We start from the raw sequence: 22,727 nt of genomic DNA, 5'->3' as shown, positions 1-22,727 counted from the left end.
CGTCTCATTTCCATCTTTTGATCTCAAACCCAAATGTAATTGGTGTGCAGCACAAACATGAATGAATTAGCCTTGCCGTTCCAATAGTTTTGGAGGGGACTGTACATTACATTTAATAAAATGACATGCATGGCTAATTACAATATAAAACATGTACTCGTAATATTGTCAAAATTCCGAAATTCCATTTGAACATGGTCCCGTTCCATAAAGCTACATCTTCCAATAAAAGGCTGGGCAAACACCACATACTGGTCACCACCAAAAGTAAATGTCTCCACTGAAATGGACTGGAACTCGAGAGACTTCAGGGAAAAATCTGCAACAAAAGCTAGATTAATGTTGCAATATGAATCCCAAATCATGGGATACATAGTTCATGACTATTACGAACACCACATACAACAATAAACTGGCCGCTGTTATGCAGTCAAATGACTGCGTAGTAAGATCGTTGATTTTCTTTCCTTGATAGGCTGGAGGGCTGTTGTAGTTTATCTGGTCTACGGTTGCGTTCGTGTGGTAAATCCAGTCCACCAGCCACTTCAGTTTGCAATCACAGGTGAACAGATTTCCACGCAAGTCAGTGGACAGCACACAGTAGTGAACAGTATTACCATCAGCTCATCCAATAACCAGTCCATAGTATTGCTGGATGTTAAATTAATACATACACTTTTGTCAAAGTGTCCATCCCTTTAAAGAGATCTTTTGGCAGAGACTCCAGATTGTCGAAGGCAAGGCTCCTGTGGGGACATTTTAGTAAAAATCATTTTATTCCATGAAGGTTTGTTCACGCACATGTTTGTCTTTAATTTGAGATTTACATTAAATGCATTTGACAGACAACTAAATTTACCTGAATGATCTTTTGGTTCACCTTGATAGTGAAAATGGCATTTAAGAGCATATAATCATAACTATATTATTACTGCACCATATCTCCCGTCACATTTTCGACATTTGTTGCAGTTTTTCCAATTACATGTATTTATGTCAATTATCTAAAGGCAGCTTATCAGACCAAAGACTAGCTACAGGGCTGGAGACATTATCTGAGAAAGGGACAGGTTTTCACAGAACTAAAAATATGGTTTGTATTTTTTTTTAAGTTGATGACAGAAACAGAATGTTTAAAAATGAATAGACAGAAAAGTATGCATATATTCTCTACTTGAAGTTCAAAACTGCTATCTCAGCATCCATGGTGCTTGTCAAAAGTGGTAGTGTGAACACTATGAAACAAAACATGACCATGTCATACTGCTGTCCTATTTATAGATAGAAACTAATCATTAATAGTTAAGCAATAAATGTAACTGTTGTTTTCATGCAGTCATTAGCCACAGGTAATGCTAAAAACATTCAACAATGACACCTTTGCTGTCCAACTGAATGAAGTCCCAAACTTCCGCTGATTCTTACTGGATAATTACAACCACATGTTGAACCATTGTGCAGTTAATGAATGTGCCTCTATTGTTTCCAGACTTTTGAGCTAAACTGTCAGTTGGGACACGTTAGGTTGTGCTTTAAAATGCTACAGATCAAATCAGACAGGAGGGCCAACTCTCTGTTCTTGAACAGCTGTTTGTCTCACGCTGAACTGTAAGAAGAGCATGCCATAAACCTTCAACCTTCTTTCTAAGAATTTCTACATGACACATAATCACCACCTGGTTTTCTCATTAGGGATAAATTCACACATTTAGAATCTATATCCTGAATTTATATATTTCTGTAAAGCTGCTTTGGGACAATGTCTATTGTTAAAAGCGCTATACAAATAAAATTGAATTGAATAACAGTAGGATGAGACTGGTCAAAACTGGAAGGCACACTAGTACTAATAGTGGATTAATGGTTAGCACATCTGCCCTGCACCTCTGGGGGTGGGGGTTTGAATCCTGCCTCCGCTCTGTGTGAGTGGAGCTGGCATGATCTCCCTGTGCTTCAGGGGTTTCCTCCAGATACTGTTTTCCTCCCCCAGACCAAAGACATGCATTGTAAGCATTTTCAGATTGTCTGTAGTGTGTGATTGTGCCTGCAATGGGTTAGCACCTCGTCCAGAGTGTCCCCTGCCTTGTGCCCTGAGTTCCCTGGGATAGGCTCTAGGCTCCCCCATGACCCTGTGCAGGATAAGCAGTACAGAAAATGGATGGATGGATTGGTGTTGATAAATTTTCCGTAACAACACAGCTTGGAAAAGTTTTGGATTCAAAGCAAGTCACAGGTTTATATTATGATGTGGTCATTCTAACACATCTATTTCTACAGTAAGAATTTACACAGGCACTTGTATGGTGGATGCTACTCATAAATGGATTAACCACTTCGTGTAATTGTTGGTGTGGTGAAGTTTTCTGTGAGATTTTATTTATTTAGCATTTTCCGAAGGAGTCTCCAGGCTGTTTCTTATGGTTTTTGACATAGAAAAGAAGTCTTCAGGACGGTTTCTTGGTAACGTGATGTATTAAGAGAAAAATAGAGAGGCTAGTGAGTGAACACTGTTTAAAGCTGCTTTAACATGATTACAGGATAACAACAATGACCTTATTTTGTGAATCACAACATTAAACATAACTATAAATCAATAAAAATCGTCCTTTAATTGACAAATTGCTGTGGTATAAGAGGATTAAAACCCTTCAGGATGTGCTGTTGTTGGAAAATAATCCCCTTCAGTGTGTTAACAGCCCTCGGTATCACACCACCCTATTTGATACATAGATCAAATGGATTGGTATTGAGGAGATGAAAGTGAAGTACCTGCCTACCTGATCAGCGTGTCATGGCTATGCACTAATCGTCTTTCTGTCTCAAAATATATGCTGTTTCTAGAAATCCATTAGGAAATATATATTAAAAATCACAGAGAATTACAACCTCAAACTTTTGCTTTTTATTTTGTATCAGACTCTACATTAGATTTGAAGAGAAGTTACACCTCAGTTCTATGAATTTAGTTGCCATAAATTTCCAGTGCCATGTATTGGAAGACTATTGATTTTAGCTGTTTTGTTTGTTTGTTTTGTTTTTGTTATTATTATTTTATCACAGAATGTTACTGTGATTATATGGAGTGATCAGGGAGCATTTTGTGATGCAACTTAGCCTTAAAGTCAAGTTAAATCAGGGATTTTAAAAGACAAGTCCATTCAAGTTGAATGTGAAAATGCTACTGTCACGTGGCTTCCCAGAACTGGAGTATTATTTCACTGTCAGAATTGTAGAACATTGAAATGACTCAGATGATGATTGCTTCCTACTGCTTTTGGGAAGCTCAGCCCAGTTTGAGCAGAATGTCCTCACCAGAGCTCCTCACCCCAACCCCAAGGGACATAAGGAACAATCTGGGATTGTTTAATTCACTGTTGAGACCCCAATCACATGAAGCTTCTCTCTCTTGCAAGTAATTTATTGAATGATGTGTCAGCCAGGATAAAAGAGATTTTTTGAAAAGCTGTGATTCTTTATGAGGACCGGAAACGAACCTAATCTGCTAGGGCTTTCACTTGTTGCCAGGGTGAATGAATAAAGCAGCCTTGGTGGGAGTAACTGTAACCCGCTCATCGAGGGCAGGTCACTTACCAGGGTATTACAGTGTGTGATGACCATAATGAGTAGTCGAGATACCTAGATGGTCGGAATTGGGCCAGATCAAAAGACTATAGATTCACTCGCTTTAGCCACGAGTTGGATGACGACAGTGAAGTAATACGCCAGACACACAAATTAAGTTAACTTTGTATATTGTATAAAATAACCAATAGGAACAAATATAACAGTAAGGAAATAAAAATAAATAATAGAAATAACAAATTAGAATCCCAAACTTATACACTTAACAATTATCAGAAGAACACAGTATATGTACACTACACAATTATTAAGTTAACACAACATCTTTCATACAAAGTGGTACTTAAATCAGATCACACTGAACTACTAACTTAACTAAACTCGGGTCTTGGTGAGAGAGAGTTCACAGTCCCTCAGTTCACCGACTACCGAGTCAGTGCAGTCTGAGTGTCCTCCTCCAAAGGAAACAAGTGTCAATGTGCACACAGTTCTACCTGATCCCTTGGGCCAAGGGAAAAATAAATCAAAGCTCTCGGACGCAGTATGCTGAAATTGCAACCTCCTAGCTTCAATCAGGTTCTAGGTCAAGTGGGGTTGGCTCGCCATCCATTAATGGAACATTTTCTCCGAGGTTATCCAGAATCTTCGCAGACGGGTCGGACTCCACCGTATCCATGGTCAATCAACATCAGTGCAAGAGAACGGCACATTACTCTACCATGCCTTCCAACTTAGACTCTTTCGTGGCACTCTACACTGTTAGTAATTTACACCTGTAACAGCAGCATCAACATACCGCTACGATGACTCAGTTACTAATGGCATATCTTCCTATCTCCCTCACTAGCTGAGAGGCGGGCTCAGCCATCCCATTGGCTGGAATGTAGCAACTCTCACTCCTACAGGCTGATGTCCTAACAGCATCCTGACCTCATATGGGATGATACTCATATTCACTGTGACTTATTTATTTATGTAATGTATTTATATCCAAGTTTTACCCCTGGGATACACCCTCCCCCCTTGACTCCATGCACGTCCCTGTGTATGGGTGCGGCTGCTTGAAAACAACTTTGGAAGAATGAAGGGTTCCTGAGTAGGGTTCAGTAATGCTAGTCTCTTGTAGTGCATCAGTGAAAGCTAAACTCAAGCCCTGGAACAGAGACTGCACAATAGCTAACAAAGGCCCACCCGGCCATGTGTACTGTAGTCTCTCAGGGGGAACTTGGTGTCTTTCTGATCGCCGGAGAACATCTACTCCATCAGGTTCAACCTGCTCTGCTTCTCTAGCATCAGTGCAATGCTCTGACACATGCCCGGCCACCTTTTCCAGTACAAGATCACTCTCAGCCACAAGTATGTCACCTCCAGACCCTGAGATAAGGTCCAAATCCGGCAATTCATCTGCTCCGCTCACTGGAGCATCAGCATTGTGACTCTCGTCATTCACTGGACTAAGCTCTAACGGGGTATCCCCAACTGGTGAACTATCAGGCAGGTCGGTTGTATCTGCTGGTAAATCAGGATCACTCACTGGTTGGTCAACAGCTTCATCCGCCAACTCATCAACATGTGGGTGGTTGTTAGTGTCATGCCTATGGCTTGGAACTTCATACAGCTTATTTACTGTGAATGTCTCTCGTATAGATGGGCCTGGGGACCAACTAACAGAGTTATTCTCTGCATCAGAATAGGTAAAAATATCCTCCTCAGGATCAGGATCTACAGACTGCCTGGTTGTGGGTTTACGTGGTGTTGGCTGCACCCACCGGTCCATCACTGCAGAGACCAGGAGAAAACCACACGGTAGCAGAAGGACACGATAGACTGTTCTCAACGGTCCTTCCTTAGTTTCTGGCCATATAGTGTACACAGGGAGATTCCCAGCTCGCTTCATTAGTACATGGATATCCGTCTCCCATTTATCGGCAAGTTTGTGTTTACCCCTGAGGTGAACTGCTCTAACTAACACTCGGTTCCCAACCTCAAGAATAGAAGGAGTAACACATCTGTCAAACTTAGCTTTGTTCCTATCTGCTATCTTCCTAGTATTTTGGGATGCTATTCGATAGCTATCTTCCAGGTGTGACTTCAATTTCTGAACATACTGTGAGTGCGTCTTGCTGTCACTCCTCTTCAATGGTAAGCCAAACGCTAAGTCGACCGGTACTCTCGGTTGACGGCCAAACATTAGCTCATAGGGTGAAAACCCTGTCACATCATTCCTCGTGCAGTTATACGCATGCACCAAAGGTTTGCCAAATTTATGCCACTGTGTCTTGTCTTCTGCTGTTAACATCCCGAGCACGCTCAGAAGGGTTCGGTTGAATCGTTCTACCGGGTTACTACTGGGATGGTAAGGTGTGGTACGAACTTTGCGGATACCCATCATCTTACACAACTCTTTTATAACATGTGATTTGAAGTCAGGGCCTTGGTCACTGTGCAATCGCTCTGGAATATCATAATGCACTAGGAAGCTGTCGCATAGACACTTTGCAACAGTTTGGGCTTTCTGGTTTGACGTTGGCACAGCAATAGCATACTTAGTGAAATGATCGGTCAAGACAAGCACATCTTTGGTGTTACCTTTATCCAGTTCAATGGAGAAGAAGTCCATGCACACAAGTTCAAGCGGTCTGGTAGTCTTGATATTCACCAACGGAGCCGCTCGCTCTGGAGCTGTTTTTCTCCTAACACACCTATTACAAGTCTTTATGTGTCTCGCCAATAGAACTGAGTTCTGATAAGATCAAGAGTACGCTCAGTACCAAGATGACCCATGTCATCATGCAGACTTTGCAAAACGACAGGCCTAGTCATCTCGGGAAGAATGAGTTGGTAAGTCCTTTGGGCACCTTTGTGACGGGTTCTTTAGAGAATCTGACCACCACCCTGACCTTCATTCATAAACGCAGAAGGTAAAGCTTCTGCAGACATTGCTAATGACTGCACCAGTGTCAAAACATCCTCGCTACCTGAGTCAGTATCTGCTCGTTTATGAACTAGATGTTTCTCGCAGATGGCACTCACGACATCTGGGTCAAGGCAGGGTAATGACTCACTCAAGTGAGTTTGTGCAAATTGGCGGATACGATCTTGCTCCTTCTGGGATATGGTGTCTGCTCAGTCCTCCATGTGGTCGCCTAGAAAGACCATCCACATCAGAGTTTAACTTCCCTGCTCGATACTGAAGTCGGAAGTTGAAAGTGGATAGCGCCGCCAGCCACCGGTAACTCATAGCATCCATTTTTGCTGTGGTCAAGATGTATGTCAGGGGGTTACTGTCAGTGACGACAGTGAACTTAGTCACGTACAAGTAGTCACTGCATTTCTCAGTCACGGCCCACTTCAAGGCAAGGAACTCTAGTTTGTGGGCTGGGTACCGTGACTCACTCCTAGATAACCCTCTACTAGCATAAGCAAGTACTTGCATTTGACCTTGCTGTTCCTGATATAGCGGTGCCCCTAACCCTGTTGTACTGGCATCAGTATGCAGAGTGTACAATAACTTAGGTTCAGCAAAGCCCAGTATGGGAGCAGTAGTGAGCTTCTCTATGATTGCCTTAAAAGCGCGCTCACATGCAGGTGTCCACCGCTCACTGAAGGGTTTCTTGGGATCATGGTAGTTCTGAGGTTTTGTCTTAGGGTTATTACTCTTGCACAGAGGCGGATACCCTGTGGTAAGGCCAGTAAGAGGTTTCACAATGCTAGAATAGTCTTTGATAAAACGTCTATAGTATCCAGACGTACCAAAGAAAATCCTCAGTGATTTTAGGTCACGGAGTACTGGCCAAGTTTTTAGAGCTTCCACTTTGTCAGGGTCTGTCTCTACTCCATTCTTCGACACTATATGGCCTAAGTACTTCACTGAAGTTTGGAAAAATACACATTACTCTGGTGAAATTTTCAGCCCGTACTCTTTCAAATGGTTCAAGACCTTCAGTAGCCTAGCTTCATGCTCTTCAAGCATCTTGGAGAACACAATAATATCGTCAAGGAACACAATGACCTCCTTAAGATTCATGTCCCCCATGCACTTTTCCATAAACTGCTGGAAGGTGCTCGGAGCATTTGTAATACCTTGTGGCATACGGTTAAACTCCCAAAAGCACATGGGGCAGACAAAAGAGGTCTTGGGTTTATCTGATTCGTCAACCTCAATCTGGTAATATCCAGACTTTAGATCAAGGACTGAAAACCATTTGGATCCATTCAAATTGGAAAATGTCTCTTCCAGATTTGGGAGCACATAAGCATCCTTAATAGTCTGGCGGTTAAGTTTCCTGTAACCAGTGCAGAGACGAACACCCCCATTCCTCTTCCTCACTACCACAATAGGTGAAGAAAAGGGTGAAGAAGACTCACAAATGACTCCTACTTGTTGCAGCTCTAGCAGGTGCTTACGGACTGCTTCCAGGTCATTAGGATGGATAGGTCTAGCTCTGTGTTTGAAAGGTGTTTCATCGGAAAGTTTAATCTGGTGTTTCACTTTATCAGTTCTCCCGAAGTCAAGGTCATTCTGTGCAAAGACCTCTGGCATACTATGGAACTGTTGCACAATTCTTTCCTTCCACTCCGCATCAATTGGAGAACCGTCAAAGTTGAAGTTCAAGGTAGACTTAAAACTAGTGCTGGGTATCTGTGTATTCACACTCTGTTTTTGTGAAAGAACTCTCTGGAAGGTACTGACTTCCCCGATGATACATTTCTGAGGAATCGTGACGTCGTGATCGGTTTCATTGGTAAGTACTACTAGAATCTTACGGAATGCTTTAGGTGGTACGTCAATGAAACAGGTCTTCATAAGTAATCCGCTCGGCAAAGCTGACATGGATGGATGTTCAAGCAGAGCAGTTTTCTCTGACAGCAGTCCAGGTGCAGAAACAGAACCATCTACCACCACTGTCTGACCAGCCGGAACAAGGAGGGAATTCTTTTCATGCATGATAACCCATCCAGTTCTACCCTATCTATCTTGATGATGTCTCAGTTCAAGAACTTTCAGTACTGCTTTGTAGCCATGTGATGTCGACGGCTGCACCTCAGCAGTGCTTCCAGTATAGGTTTCATACAATACATCCAGGGTGTTAGTTCCAATTAACAATTGAGAAACACTCAATCATTACATAGCAGTGAAGATTTCATGAAATTTTTCATTGGTAAGGTTGAAAATATTAGATGTGAAATTCAGGCTATTAAATTAAAACCAGACAGTATTGTAACAAACCCATTAGATGATAATGTAGCAATATCAGATCAATGTTTAGAGTGTTTTGCTCCGCTTAGAGAGACCGAACTAGTTTCATTAATCTCTTCAGCCAATTCATCAACTTGAATACTAGATCCTGTGCCTACATGTTTCTTTAAACAGATTTGTCATGGAGTAATTGAACCACTTTTAAATATAATCAATTCTTCCCTTAGCACTGGCTATATACCTAAATCTCTTAAATTAGCAGTTATTAAACCCCTGATTAAAAAACCTGACCTTGACCCCTCTCAACTGTCCAGCTATAGACCTATATCAAATCTCCCCTTCATTTCTAAGATCTTAGAAAAGGTTGTAGCAAAGCAGTTATGCTCGTACTTACATAGGAATAACATTCATGAAATGTATCAGTCAGAATTTAGACCTCATCATAGCACAGAGACAGCATTAGTTAAAGTAGTAAATGACCTACTACTGGCCTCTGATCAGGGTTGTGTCTCGCTGCTTGTGTAACTCGACCTTAGTGCAGCTTTTGATACTATAGATCATACTATTCTCCTTGATAGATTAGAAAATGTTGTTGGCATTAAGGGAACAGTCCTCTCCTGGCTCAGGTCTTATCTGACCGATCGTTATCAGGTCGTAGATGTAAATGGAGACTTCTCCACGCATACCGAGGTTACCTTTGGAGTTCCACAGGGTTCTGTTTTAGGCCCACTGCTTTTTACTTTATATATGCTACCTCTAGGTCAAATTATTTGTAAACATGGAATTAGCTTCCACTGTTATGCTGATGATACACAGTTGTATGTTTCAGCGAAGCCAGAGGACAGACAGCAGCTTAGTAAAGTTGAGGACTGTGTAAAGGACATTAGATGTTGTATGTTAACTAACTTCCTTTTACTTAATTCTGATAAAACAGAAATACTTTTATTAGGATCACGTGTAGCTAGAAATAAGCTTTCTGATCACATGGTTACTCTGGATGGACTTTCTGTTTCATCATGTACAGCAGTAAAAGACCTTGGAGTGATTATTGACTCCAGCCTATCATTTGATGCTCGTGTAGATAATATTACTAGGACAGCCTTCTTTCATCTCAGAAATATTTCTAAGATAAGAAATATATTGTCACTACATGATGCAGAAATACTAGTTCATGCATTCGTCACCTCTAGATTAGATTACTGTAATGCCTTACTGTCTGGATGTTCCAGTAGGAACATAAACAAATTCCAGTTAGTCCAGAATGCAGCTGCTAGAGTCCTAACTCGAACCAGAAGATATGACCATATTACCCCAATCTTATCAACACTGCATTGGCTCCCAGTGAAATCTCGCATTGATTATAAAATACTTTTATTAACCTATAAAGCACTAAACGGTCTCGCACCACAGTATCTAAGTGACCTTTTGGTTTTCTATGATCCGCCACGCCTACTTAGATCAAAAGATGCAGGCTATTTGACGGTACCTTGAATAGTGAAGGCTACAGCAGGGGGAAGAGCTTTCACTTATAGAGCCCCACTGTTATGGAACAGTGTTCCAATTAGTGTTCGGGACTCAGACACAGTCTCAGTGTTTAAGTCTAGACTTAAAACATATTTGTTTACTCAAGCCTACCCTAACTAGACTTTCTATTATGCTAATTCCCAGTCCTAATAATCTTTTCTCTCCCTCTCTCCTTCTGCCGAGCCACACGCGATTTTATGGAGATACTAGATATCCTGATACTTTCTGATCTCTGGACCTGCCTGATCCGTTTTGGATGTCCTGCCTCTGGATGGAGCTCTAATCTGCTCCAATTCCGGACTACTGGGACTACGGCTGCTTCTAAGGCCATACAGACTTCATATAAGTCAATAATGAACTTTTTCACAATATCTGTTGTTACCCAGATGAGGATGGGTTCCCTTCTGAGTCTGGTTCCTCTCAAGGTTTCTTCCTCTTAAAACATCCTAGGGAGTTTTTCCTTGCCACTGTCGCCACACAGTGGCTTGCTCAGTTGGGATAAATTCGCACCTTTAATATCTGTATACCGTGTTGATATTTCTGTAAAGCTGCTTTTAGACAATGTCTATTGTAAAAAGCGCTATACAAATAAAATTGAATTGAATTGAATTGAATTGAACATCAGGGGCTGCGAAGCTGCACTCATATCTGGAACTACTAGAGCAAGGGTTGGCACTTCAGCTTCTACCCCCAGGAACTCCCTTGGAAAACTGACACTGAGCTCAATGTACCCAAGGTAAGGCACGGATTGCCCATATGCTCCTTCGACCTCTAGCAACTCGAAGTGTGGTTTAATCTCATGCTTCGCCAAATGACTGGTAAAATGATTGGGGCACTGTAGTGACTTGGAAGCCTGTATCTAATAAACAATGGACATTCTCCCCTCCTATTTTGATCTGAGCGGTACTCTTTGCACCTACCAATCCCCTTGGTAATCTAAAGGAATTTACTTTAGTATGAGTCTTTAGTAAGGCTTGTCTCTTGGCCGTTAACTTAAATATAGGTTCATTTACAACTCGCTACAGTTCCTGTCAGCCCCTCGATGGGAACTGATTTCAGTTTAAATGCACTATACTACTGTTTTGCCTTTCTCACCTCTGGCGTCGCAATCTAAGCTCTTTTCTTTTTGCATCTACCAGATCGGAATTAGGAACGGACCCGCACGTGGCCGCCAGATGACCATTCTCCCTGCATCGGAAACAATACCAAGGCTTTGGCTTTGGGGTGAGATTGTCACCTGTGGTTGGTGTGGTAATCACTGTGTTTGCCTGGTCAGGTTTTTTAAATTCAGGCTTTCTCTGTAAGTCCCTTTTGATAAAAGGTTTTCTAACTCCTGCTAGCATGGCTATCTGATCCTTTAAGTCAACTACTTGCTTTCTCAATACACTCATTTCTCTGGAATCCTGACTGGTATGGAGTTCGCAGACTTCACGTACAGATTGTGCTTGGGTGACAGGTTTTGCCTAGTGACAGATTACGCCACATCCTGTTGGTTTTAGTTTCTTGTCATTCCTCTGCGGCCTGGAGCAGCATCAGCAGCCCTGCAAATGATGGAGGGTTGAGTTTCTTGCGCTCTAGCTGGAGATCAGTGAGCAGACCCTCGTCCCAACAACCCCGGCAGAATTGTTTAAGGAGATGTCGGTCCACCTCACCCCTTGGCACTCCCCCTCTCCGTACAGTGAGGTTCAAGGCCACCTGAAGCCGGTGCAGATAAGCAGAAGGCTTCTTCCCATGATCCTGTAAAGTATTCATGAAACCGACAAACAGTTCCTCCCCATCAGCCATAGTTCCGAAAGCAGAGTCCAGCAATAACAAGTAATCTGTAGATGGAGAGGCAGGATCAAGATGCATGACAAGATCAGATGCTGGAGCAAGAAGACTTTCTAGTATTTTCCTTGTCTTATCGAGATCAGAGATTGAATCGTCTTGCATAAGCAAGTCCACATGAGAAGGCCAAGTGTCAAATTCAGTTTCGCTGTACGGTCTGGGTGTCTTCCCAGAAAAAGATCTTAGTCTTATAGCGGAATGAGCATGCTTGCCCTTGTCTTCGCTCTTAACAATGTGTTCTACTACAACCCTTTGCAACTCTTTTGGATTGAGATCACAGGGCTGTAATGTCTGTGGCTTCTCTGGCATTGAGGTGAGAAGCATCAACTTGGGATCGGTGTCAAGTAAAATAGCTCGGGTAGGGAAAGAACGCTCGCCTGCAGATTGCAGGGAGTCAACATCGCGAAAGGGTTTCTCTGTTGAGTTGGAAGCTTCGAGCCGGAGAGGGCTGGAGAGTGTGTTTGCCTCCATGGCATCGAGGGAGACCACTATCTTTGACATAACTTCTCTAAGCACTTCCCCAAAGTCCTTCCCACTCAGCTTAGCTACTCCCTTTATCTCATTTAAGTAATGTTCAGTGGCATTGGCCCCTACTTTCTGTGCATAGATATCAGCTAATGTCTGTACGCAACACTTAGACTCGGGATCATCAGATAGAGTATGAACATACGGGCACAGAGGTCCTAGAGTTTGTAGGGCTATTCCCGAGGTGTACTCTACTATGAGGCTCTTATGAAATTCTTATGAAAGACCTAGCGATCGAACCGTACTGTTTTAGATTGCTAACAATAGACTCATCTTTATCTAACCCAGTTAACCCACTCACTATTACCGCATTGGGCACCTTAACCCCTAGCCTATCCACTATCTCCATAATGCAGCAACAGTGGAAAGTTACATGGAAAATTATCAAAAGACACAAGGTATGGCGTTCCACAGTCGTAATCCAATGTCTTATTTGCTCCTGGCTGGGCTCGCCACAATTTACTATGTAACCCGCTCGTCGAGGGCAGGTCACTTACCGGGGTATTACAGCGTGTGATGACCGTAATGAGTAGTCGAGATACCTAGATGGTCGGAATTGGGCCAGATCAAAAGAATATAGATTCACTCGCTGGAGCCACGATTTGGATGACGACAGTGAAGTAATACGCCAGACACACAAATTAAGTTAACTTTGTATATTGTATAAAATAACCAATAGGAACAAATATAACAGTAAGGAAATAAAATAAATAATAGAAATAATAAATTAGAATCCCAAACTTATATCAGAACAATTTTCAGAAGAACACAGTATATTTACACTGCACAATTATTAAGTTAACACAACATCTTTCAAACAAAGTGGTATTCAAATCAGATCACACTGAACTACTAACTTAACTAAACTCGAGTCTTGGTGAGAAAGAGTTCACAGTCCCTTGGTTCACCGAGTACCGAGTCAGTGTAGTCTGAGTGTCCTCCTCCAAGGGAAACAAGTATCAATGTGCACACAGTTCTACTTGATCCCTTGGGCCAAGGGAAAAATAAATCAAAGCTCTCAGATGTAGTGTGCTGAAATTGCAACCTCCTAGCTGCAATCAGGTTCTAGGCCAAGTGGGGTTGGCTCGCCATCCATTAATGGAACATTTTCTCTGAGGTTATCCAGAATCTTCGCAGACGGGTCGGACTCCACCGTATCTGCGGTCAATCAACATCAGTGCAAGAGAACGGCACATTACTCTAGCGTGCCTTCCAACTTAGACTCATTCGTGGCACTCTACACTGTTAGTAATTTACACCCGTAACAGCAGCATCAACATACCGCTACGATGACTCAGTTACTAATGGCATGTCTTCCTATCTCCCTCGCTAGCTGAGAGGCGGGCTCAGCCATCCCATTGGCTGGAATGTAGCAACTCTCACTCCTACAGGCTGATGTCCTAACAGCACCCTGACCTCGTATTGGACGATACTAATATTCACTCTGACTTATTTATTTATGTAATGTATTTATATCCAACTTTTACCCCTGGGTTACATAACGTCTTAGGAAGCATTAAAAGCCTTGTTATTGTGCCTTACGGTTTCAGTTGTGAAAATGAAAACTGACCACAGAATTCATCTCAAACCATCTCAGGAACGAATTAAGCACTCTTGTCAGTTATTTCTGGAAATAAAACCATAAAAATCCTCAAAGGAAAAAAAGAGCTTACAGTTACTTCATACACATTTCAATACTCACAAGTGTGTTAAGGACTTAAGACCTCCATAGGCAAAAGGTGATATAGACTTGATTTGATTATTTTCAATAAACCTGTAAAAGAAGAAGCAAAACATAACCTCACTGGACATTTGGATAGCAGAATACAAACATGCATCCCAAAGAATACTTCTAAAGTCTTTCAAATCAAAACCAAGTAACACTTCCAACTATGGAAGACCAAGGAAGGCGTCCTCATTTATGGATTTGAACATGTTGGCTGTGAAAAGTCTTACACAACGGAAATGACAAACACTATTAAAGATTTGACATGGCCATCTTTAGGAGCTTTAAACCTCCTGTTTGAAAGCATTTTAAGATTCTGTATTAAACTGTAAGTTTGTGAAATCAAATCCCAGGGCTGTTACTGCCACAGAGACACAAGACCTTTAAACCACTACTGTTTAGTTTGATGCTTGTAAGTTGCTTCAGACACTGTAGAATCATTTACAAAATACATTTAATGTAAAAGTTCCTCAGGCTTTGTCATGACAAGCTACAGCAGTTAAATAGCCAGTTCAAATTTGGCTCAGACCATGCTTGTGGGTATTTTATTTATTTTTTTGTTTTGTTTTGTTTTGTTTTTTGGTATGTACAAATTTCACTTCCTTGTATTTTAGTGCATTAGTAATTGTCTTTCTATTCATCTAGTTCATCTATTCATCTACATACCAACATTGGCAGTACCAATATGCAGTATGTCATTTACCAAAAGACATGGTGTAAAGAGCTTAGTTTTAATAAATAAATATAATAAACATATGTTTGGTTAAAATCAAAGATGCACCGATACAAAATTTCTCAGCTGATACCGATAGCAGAGACCGATAGTTCTGCCTTTTATGCCTTCTTTTAAATGAATAATAATAAATCCCACAACTTTGAAGCAAATGCAAATAAAAACTTTATTCTCTCCATTTCACAAGTTGTTTCACAGTAACGTATCATAAACAGAAAACACATTACTCACATTAACATTAACACATGAACTAAATTCTGAAGATTAAAGTAAGATTTCTTAACTTATTGAATGTTATTAATTCATATTAACATTGACTGAATTCTAAAAACCTCCTGATAGTCTTACATTCACTCACCACAAACAAAAACATTTCTACTTCATCACTGAACATCAAACTGGTAATATATAATATAAACTTTTTTTTTGATGATATTAATTCATATTAACATTAACTGGATATGAAATATGCTACTCTACAAATATATTTTTCTGTGCAATATATACTTTTTTGTCAACTCATCTTCATTTAAATCTTTCAGCGGTGTACTGGTGCTTTAATTCAGCATGAGCAGCTCGAGCAGCGCAGCAAAAAAAAATTTACTCGACACCGAAACGCCTGCTTCACTGCTGCAGTGTTCAGTGTAAAATTTTAGCAGCGCAGAGCTTACAGACTGCAGTTTTGTCGTCATTGTCACCCAATTCAAAGTAATTCCACACAAGAGACATCTTCTTTACACACAGCACAAATTCCATGTGTTTTCCCGCCCTCTTTTGATTGACGGGATATAATCGGCCCTGATCATGGGATGTTTTTAAACTTTCGGCTGATGGCTGATGGCATGAAAAATTGCGTTTAACTGATAACGATTATTGGCCGATACATCGGTGCATCTTTCATTAAAATAATCCAAAACAAATTTCAGTCTGTATAACCGAGCACAGTCAATACTGTGTTAACTGTATTTTATATAAATATACACACTTGGGGTGGAAAAAAAGGTCCATCTCAGTTTGTCTTTCTTGGGAAACCCTTATATGTTCCATCATTGGAAATGGTTCCAAGTAGGAAATTAAGAAATAAGAACTGTAAACCTCCAAAGAACTCTTGAGGAATGTATTAAAGGTAAAATATATTCACTCTCAGTACACATTTACTTGTGTAGAATAATATTTTGTATATTTATTAGGACTACAATGGTTTCTATGCCAGAACTTTAGGTCCAAGTTGGCATTATTTACAGTTGCCAGCAAAATTATTCAACCCCTATTGCAAATCAGGTTTATTGGCAAATTTAACAGACTTTAAGCTGTTTGCAATGAACAAATAAAACTAAAGTAATTGAAACAGTTCAACACAATGAATGCTTCAAGTGGTTTTCCCAAATTCAACTGAAAATGCAGCTTATAATTAGGGATGCACCGAATGTTCCGCAACCGAAATTATTCGGCCGAAAATAGCAAAAAAAGCACTTTCAGTGTTCGGCCGAATAAGTGAAAAGGCCGAATAAATTTGACCAAACAATGACGTGTTTGATGACGCGACCAAATAGCCTAGCAACCAGAGTGAGACGCGCTAACCTCCACTTCTGGCAGCGCACTCAGAGAGAAGAGGGGACTCGCGCAGGCACAATCTAGGTGCACGAGTGCTCAGCAAGCACACGCTCGTCGTATGTTGACAACCGTGACATTGTTTACTGTGGACACGTGCGTTTGTTTTGTTTCTGTTCCGGAGTATTCTGTCACGTCGCGAGACATAAGGGAGTAGAGTATGGCAGCAGGTGCAGGTAAAGACTTATTTATTTAAGGGCAGGCAGACAAATTCAAATCGTAATCCAAAAAATGTAGTCAAGACAGGCAAAGGGTCGGGCGATCACAGGCATAACCGGGGCAAAGCAGGAATCAAAGTCACGGTCACAGAAAACAGGGTCAAAACACAAAACAAGAAACATGAACTAGTACTATGGACTGGGAGCGGAAAAACCAGCAGGGACTAAATGAACTAATCTACAGTTTAAACTAACTAAATCTATCAAGGAACATTACTAACAACGTATATAACTATACTATATCTACTATAATACTCCGCAAGGTGTACAGGGACGCGAGCGGTATATATCCCGAATATAACGATTTTTTGCACTCTTGTCAATGCACTTTTTAATGCACTTTTTTGTTGTAGGCTTCAGAGTGTTACATTCTTTCAGCAGTCAGTTATAGGCCTAACATAGGCTATTCAAGGGGGGCTCAAATATGACCACATAAAAATATTTTTATTTTACTAATTTATTTATTTAAAGTTAATTTGTGCCTTGTTGGTAGCCTATGCCTGCTGGAATGAAAAAAAATGTTCAGTGTTAAATAAATATTTTGAAATTGTAGTTTTTGTAATTGATTTTTTTTCTTTGAAAAGCAAGACAAAATAGTAAAAAGCACATTTACTATTTAATTTATGCAGTGGTGAAAAAAATGGTAAAAATAAATTGAAAAACGTGTAAAAATGTGTTCGGTATTCGGCCTTCGGCCAAATTTTTCATTATATTTGGCTTCGGCTTCGGCCAAGAATTTTCATTTCGGTACATCCCTACTTATAATGATTTCTCCAGTTTCAAAATTGTTCAACTCCCTGAATAGAAACCCTCACAACAGCACAAATATGCAAAACAGATTTTGTCTCAAGCATACCTGATGGAACTAATCAAGGGCTTCATTAGTTGCACCAGGTGTGCTTGAGCTGGAACACATGAAATACCTGAACTGGCTAGAGACAGAAAATTCATGAAATACCTGGACGGGCAAAAAAAGGAAGCCATCAACAGCTCCCACCAGATTTCTGAGAAGGCAGGGTGTGATAAACCCTCGAGTGACCGCACACGACCTGCAGCAAGACTTGATGGCTGAGGTTTCAGTGACAGAATGGCATGTACTAAATGCAGAAGGTTTCCATGCCAGAACTCTAAGACGTACACCACTATTGACCCAAAAGCACAAGAAAAGTCAGCTCAAAATCATATAAATAAGCCATGTAAGTTTTGGGATTCTGTTCTGTGAGCGATGAAACAAAACTTTTCAGTACGATGGATCAGCAGTATGTCTGGAGGAAGAAGAATGAAGAACGAACACTCTGTCCACAGTCAAGCATGGTGGTGGCTCGGTGATGCTCAGGGGCTGCTTTGCATCCTCTGGCACTGGAAACCTGCAGTGTGTGGAAGGCAAGATGGATTCACTGAAGGATCAGGAAATCCTAGGAGAAAACGTCATGCCGTCTGTGAGGAAGCTGAAGCTTGGGCATCATCTTCCAAGAGGACAATGATCCCAAGCATATCTCAAATTCCACCAAGACTTGGTTGCAGAAAAAGTCCTGGAAGATTCTACAGGGCCATCACAGAGTTCTGACTTGAACCCTATAGAAGATCTCTGGTGGGATTTGAAGAAGGCACTTGCAGCATGCAAACCCAAGAATATTACTGAACTGGAGGTCATTGCTCACGACGAAAGGGAGAACATTCCTCGGGAATGCTGCTAGAAGTTATGAATCTTATTTGTAGCAGGTCATAACAGCAAAAGTGTACTCTAATAAGTACTAAAGATGTTTGCCATGAAGGAGTCGAATAATTTTGAAACTGGAGAAGTCATTATAAATTGCATTTTCAGTTGAATTTGGGGAAACCGCTTGAAGCATTCATTGTGTTGAACTATTTGAATTGCTTGTTTGATTTGTTCATTGCAAACAGCTGAAAGTCTGTAAATTTTTACAATAAACCTGATTTGCAATGGGGGTTGAATAATTTTGATTCCAACTGTATATGTGTAATTGTTTTTCAGTAATTGAGGTTTGATAAGTTATATGTCCCAGCTTTTATTATACCTTGTATATTCCTGTGCAGTGTCAGGAAAAAAGAAAACAATTTTTAATAAACTGTAAATTTTCTTGTCACTGGGGTGGTGCACCCAATGGTACATCTGCTGTACCTTTAGTGTGTATCTTTTACCTGGAAATCTCTACAAACTGCAAACTGAAATCTAATCCATCCATACATTATCTGTTTCACTTATCCTTCACAGGGGAGCCTGGAGCCTATCCCAGTATACTTGGGAAACAAGGGAGGGGACAGGGGACACCAAGGGTGTAGGTTTGCATATGGACGGTAGGGACATGTCCCTACCAATATTTTGGGAGGGCAGAATTGTCCCTACCAACACATGTAGGGTCCCTACTACAACATGGCAACTGTTACACTAATCTGTAGGACTGTTTGGGTACAATTTACATAAGACTGAATGCACTTTAAGATATTGAAATTAACATGATTTTTCTTTTTTACTTTAATTACACATTGTTGTTATTATTATTATTATTATTGTTATTATTATTATTATTATTATTATTATTATTATTATTGATCTTACAGGAGGTGGAGTGCTGGGGTGTGAATGAAGCTCTCCTTGGGGATTTCACTGAAGCTGGACTTCACAAAGGATCTTGAAAATAATAAGAAATAAATAATTTGATTAATTAGGAAAGATGAAGGATTGCATAAGAGAGAAAAAAACATGTTAAACAACAGCCTAAAAGCGAGTGTCATTAAAAATGAGCATGAATTCTTCTTATTCTTATTCTTATACACATTTAACAGATAAAGTGAGGTTGTTATCAGGGTACAGTCAGTCTTCATGTCTTTAAGTGAAAACAAAACGGTCCAATAAATGCGTTATTACCTGCTAGATCTCATTATTTGATGTTTCCTCAGTGAGAAGAAAAAGAAAAAAAGCTAAAGCTAGCCATGTTTTCGTGAGGGACTTACAGTGAGATAACGTCGGGGCAGGGGCGAGAGGTTCGATGTGGTTCGCGCGCTAACCACATCCATGTTAATGAGTCAGCCAGCTTCCGACAAGCGCGCACGATATCCCTGTTCATGAAATGGAAGAAAAAAAGCCTTGCGCGCGTGGACCTCGATACAGTTGTTGACCCCCCCCGCAGCCACGCCTTGCATTTAACAATGGGTTCCCTCCTGCGTGGTGGGGGTTTGCTGCGTAACGCACAGACCTGTCCAAATGATGCTCTGAGACGGTTCTCCAGAGGAATGGAGGACAGTAAGGAAAGGGACGGTCCTTACAGCACATAAAGCATTCACCGGGATTTTGTGTTGTTTTTGTTCTCAACACATTTTAGGCTGCGTGACCGGGGGACTGCAAAATGAGTCGCTGCACTGCCACCCTCTGCTCCACACTGGTGGGAGCTCATATGGAAAGCTCATAAACAGTGTCCAACATGTCTTTGTGGATGTAACACTGTCTGTGCACAGTCTCAGCTGGATACTGTTCCCTTCTGCTGGGGAAAAAAAACAGAAGAAACCATCACAAAAATTCTAATGGTTTCCACAACGAATACCATTCAATCCATCAGCTAACCATTAAAACCATTACCATTATTGGTCCTTAATAGTATCCAATAGACATAAGTAGTTATATCATAATCTTTCTGTCAAACTGTCAATCAAAGTAGTGTGTGCTGATTTATGGCCCCTGTCCTTCCCTGGACAATGTTTCTGCAGGTAAGCTAATTTATGACAGGGGTGGGGGTAACCTGTATCAGTGGGTCAGTCTGGCTCAGCGCATCACCCACCGCTGCCTACACCAGAGAGATATGCTGGGGAGCCGGAGTGATGTAAGGGCTTCCTACTACAGTGCTCCCTGTTCTTTCAGAGTCACCAGGACATGCCGGAAGCCAGCAAGCTGACGCATTTCATGGAGTTGCTCACCGGACGCGCTCTGGCATTGGCTATGGTGGAGTGGGAGCGAGGAGGCGATGTCAGACCCTCGCTAACTGAACTCCTCTCCCGTTTCCAGCGAGCCTTTGACCATTCCCCTGATGGGTGGGAGACCGGCCAGGATCTCCTGCATATTAAGCAGGGCTCACGTGATGCGGTGGATTATGCCCTAGAGTTTTGCACCATCGCTGCACGGAGCAGTTGGAATGAACCAGCACTTAAGACTGCTTTCCAGCAGGGACTGAACCCTGAATTGGTGCGAGAATTAGCCTGTCGGGGTGAACAGATGACACTCGATGAGCTCATAGAGCTAGCAATACGGCTGGACCGTCTCCGCTGTACCAACCTCTACACGCTGGGCCATCCACTGCCTATAGAGCCGGTTCTGCCAGCCGAACCCATGCAGCTGGGGCGTGCCCGGACTCGCGAGGAGGAGAGGGAGAGACGCCGGCGTGAATCATGGTGCTTCTACTGTGGCAAGGACACCCACATCATTCGTTAGTGCCCCCACAAGAGGCCTCGAGCGACCTAAGGGAGTAAGGACAGCCAACCTCTGCGTCACCGGGTGAGTCTAAACCAGTCATATTCTTTTCAGACATTTGCGTTATCTATTGTGCTAGAGCAGTCAGGCCGGTCTTTTGTTCTTTCAGCACTAGTTGACTCCGGAGCGGCCGAAAACTTTATAGATGAGAGGATTGCGCAGAAGCTTGGCCTCCCCGTATGTCCCCTGCTCCGATCTCGAGAACTGCAATCCATAGACGGGTCCCCCATCGGTGGAGGAGTGATATCCCACAGCACGTGGCAGATCAACATCCAAATCAGCGCCCTCCACCACGAAACCATCGTTTTATACCTCACTGTTTCCACCAGTCATTCCGTCATTCTCAGCCTACCCTGGCTAGCACTGCACAATCCCCAAATTTCTTGGACGGACCAACAAATTACCCACTGGTCCCCGTATTGCTTGCACAATTGTCTGAGGGGTCCTACGGTCCCTGTGGCCATGACGACGGTGGAGAGTCCCCTGTCCCATGTACCGGTTAAAGACCCTCCTGAATATAGTGACCTCCAAGAGGTGTTCAGTAAAGAGAGAGCCAGTAACTTACCACCTCACAGACCCTACGACTGTGCAATCGACATCCTACCCGGGGCCAGTCCACCTCGGGGCCGTGTGTACCCCCTCTCTCAAGCTGAACAGCGGGCCATGGAGGAATACATCCAGGAAGCTCTCCAGCAGGGGTACATTCAACCCTCCAGGTCTCCCGCGTCGGCCGGCTTCTTCTTTGTAGAGAAGAAAGGAGGGGGCCTTCGCCCATGAATCGATTATCGGGGTCTCAACCAGGTGACAGTGAAATACAGGTATCCCCTGCCTCTCGTTCCCTCAGCCCTGTAACAGCTACGGTCTGCGATCATTTTTATGAAGCTGGACTTGCGTAGCACATATAACCTGATCCGTATTAGGGAGGGGGACGAGTGGAAAACAGCCTTTGGTACCACCTCCGGACACTATGAATACTTGGTCATGCCGTATCGGCTCGTTAACGCTCCCTCAGTGTTCCAGAATGTAATCAATGATGTCCTGAGGGACATGCTGGGGAGGTTCATCATCGCGTATATCGACGACATTCTGGTATATTCGATGTCCCTAGAGAAGCACATCGAGCATGTAAGGCAGGTCTTGCATTGTCTATTGCGATACCAGCTCTACGTGAAAGCCGAGAAGTGTGAATTCCACCAACACACGATCTCATTTCACGGTTATATCATTAGCCCGAAGGGAGTCGCCATGGACCAGCGCAAAACTCAAGCAGTCGTGGAATGGCCCACTCCTCGAACCGT

General features: G+C 42.1%; 1 pseudogene; it reads right to left on the bottom strand.

The window, feature by feature from the left end:
- Positions 1-85: 85 nt before the first annotated feature.
- Positions 86-19,850, bottom strand: LOC128604020 (leucine-rich glioma-inactivated protein 1-like; annotated as a pseudogene).
- Positions 19,851-22,727: the final 2,877 nt, after the last annotated feature.

The sequence above is a fragment of the Ictalurus furcatus genome, chromosome 29 (genome assembly GCF_023375685.1).
Source record: "Ictalurus furcatus strain D&B chromosome 29, Billie_1.0, whole genome shotgun sequence".
Taxonomy (NCBI): domain Eukaryota; kingdom Metazoa; phylum Chordata; class Actinopteri; order Siluriformes; family Ictaluridae; genus Ictalurus; species Ictalurus furcatus.
This window is presented reverse-complemented; position numbering and strand designations above follow the sequence as displayed.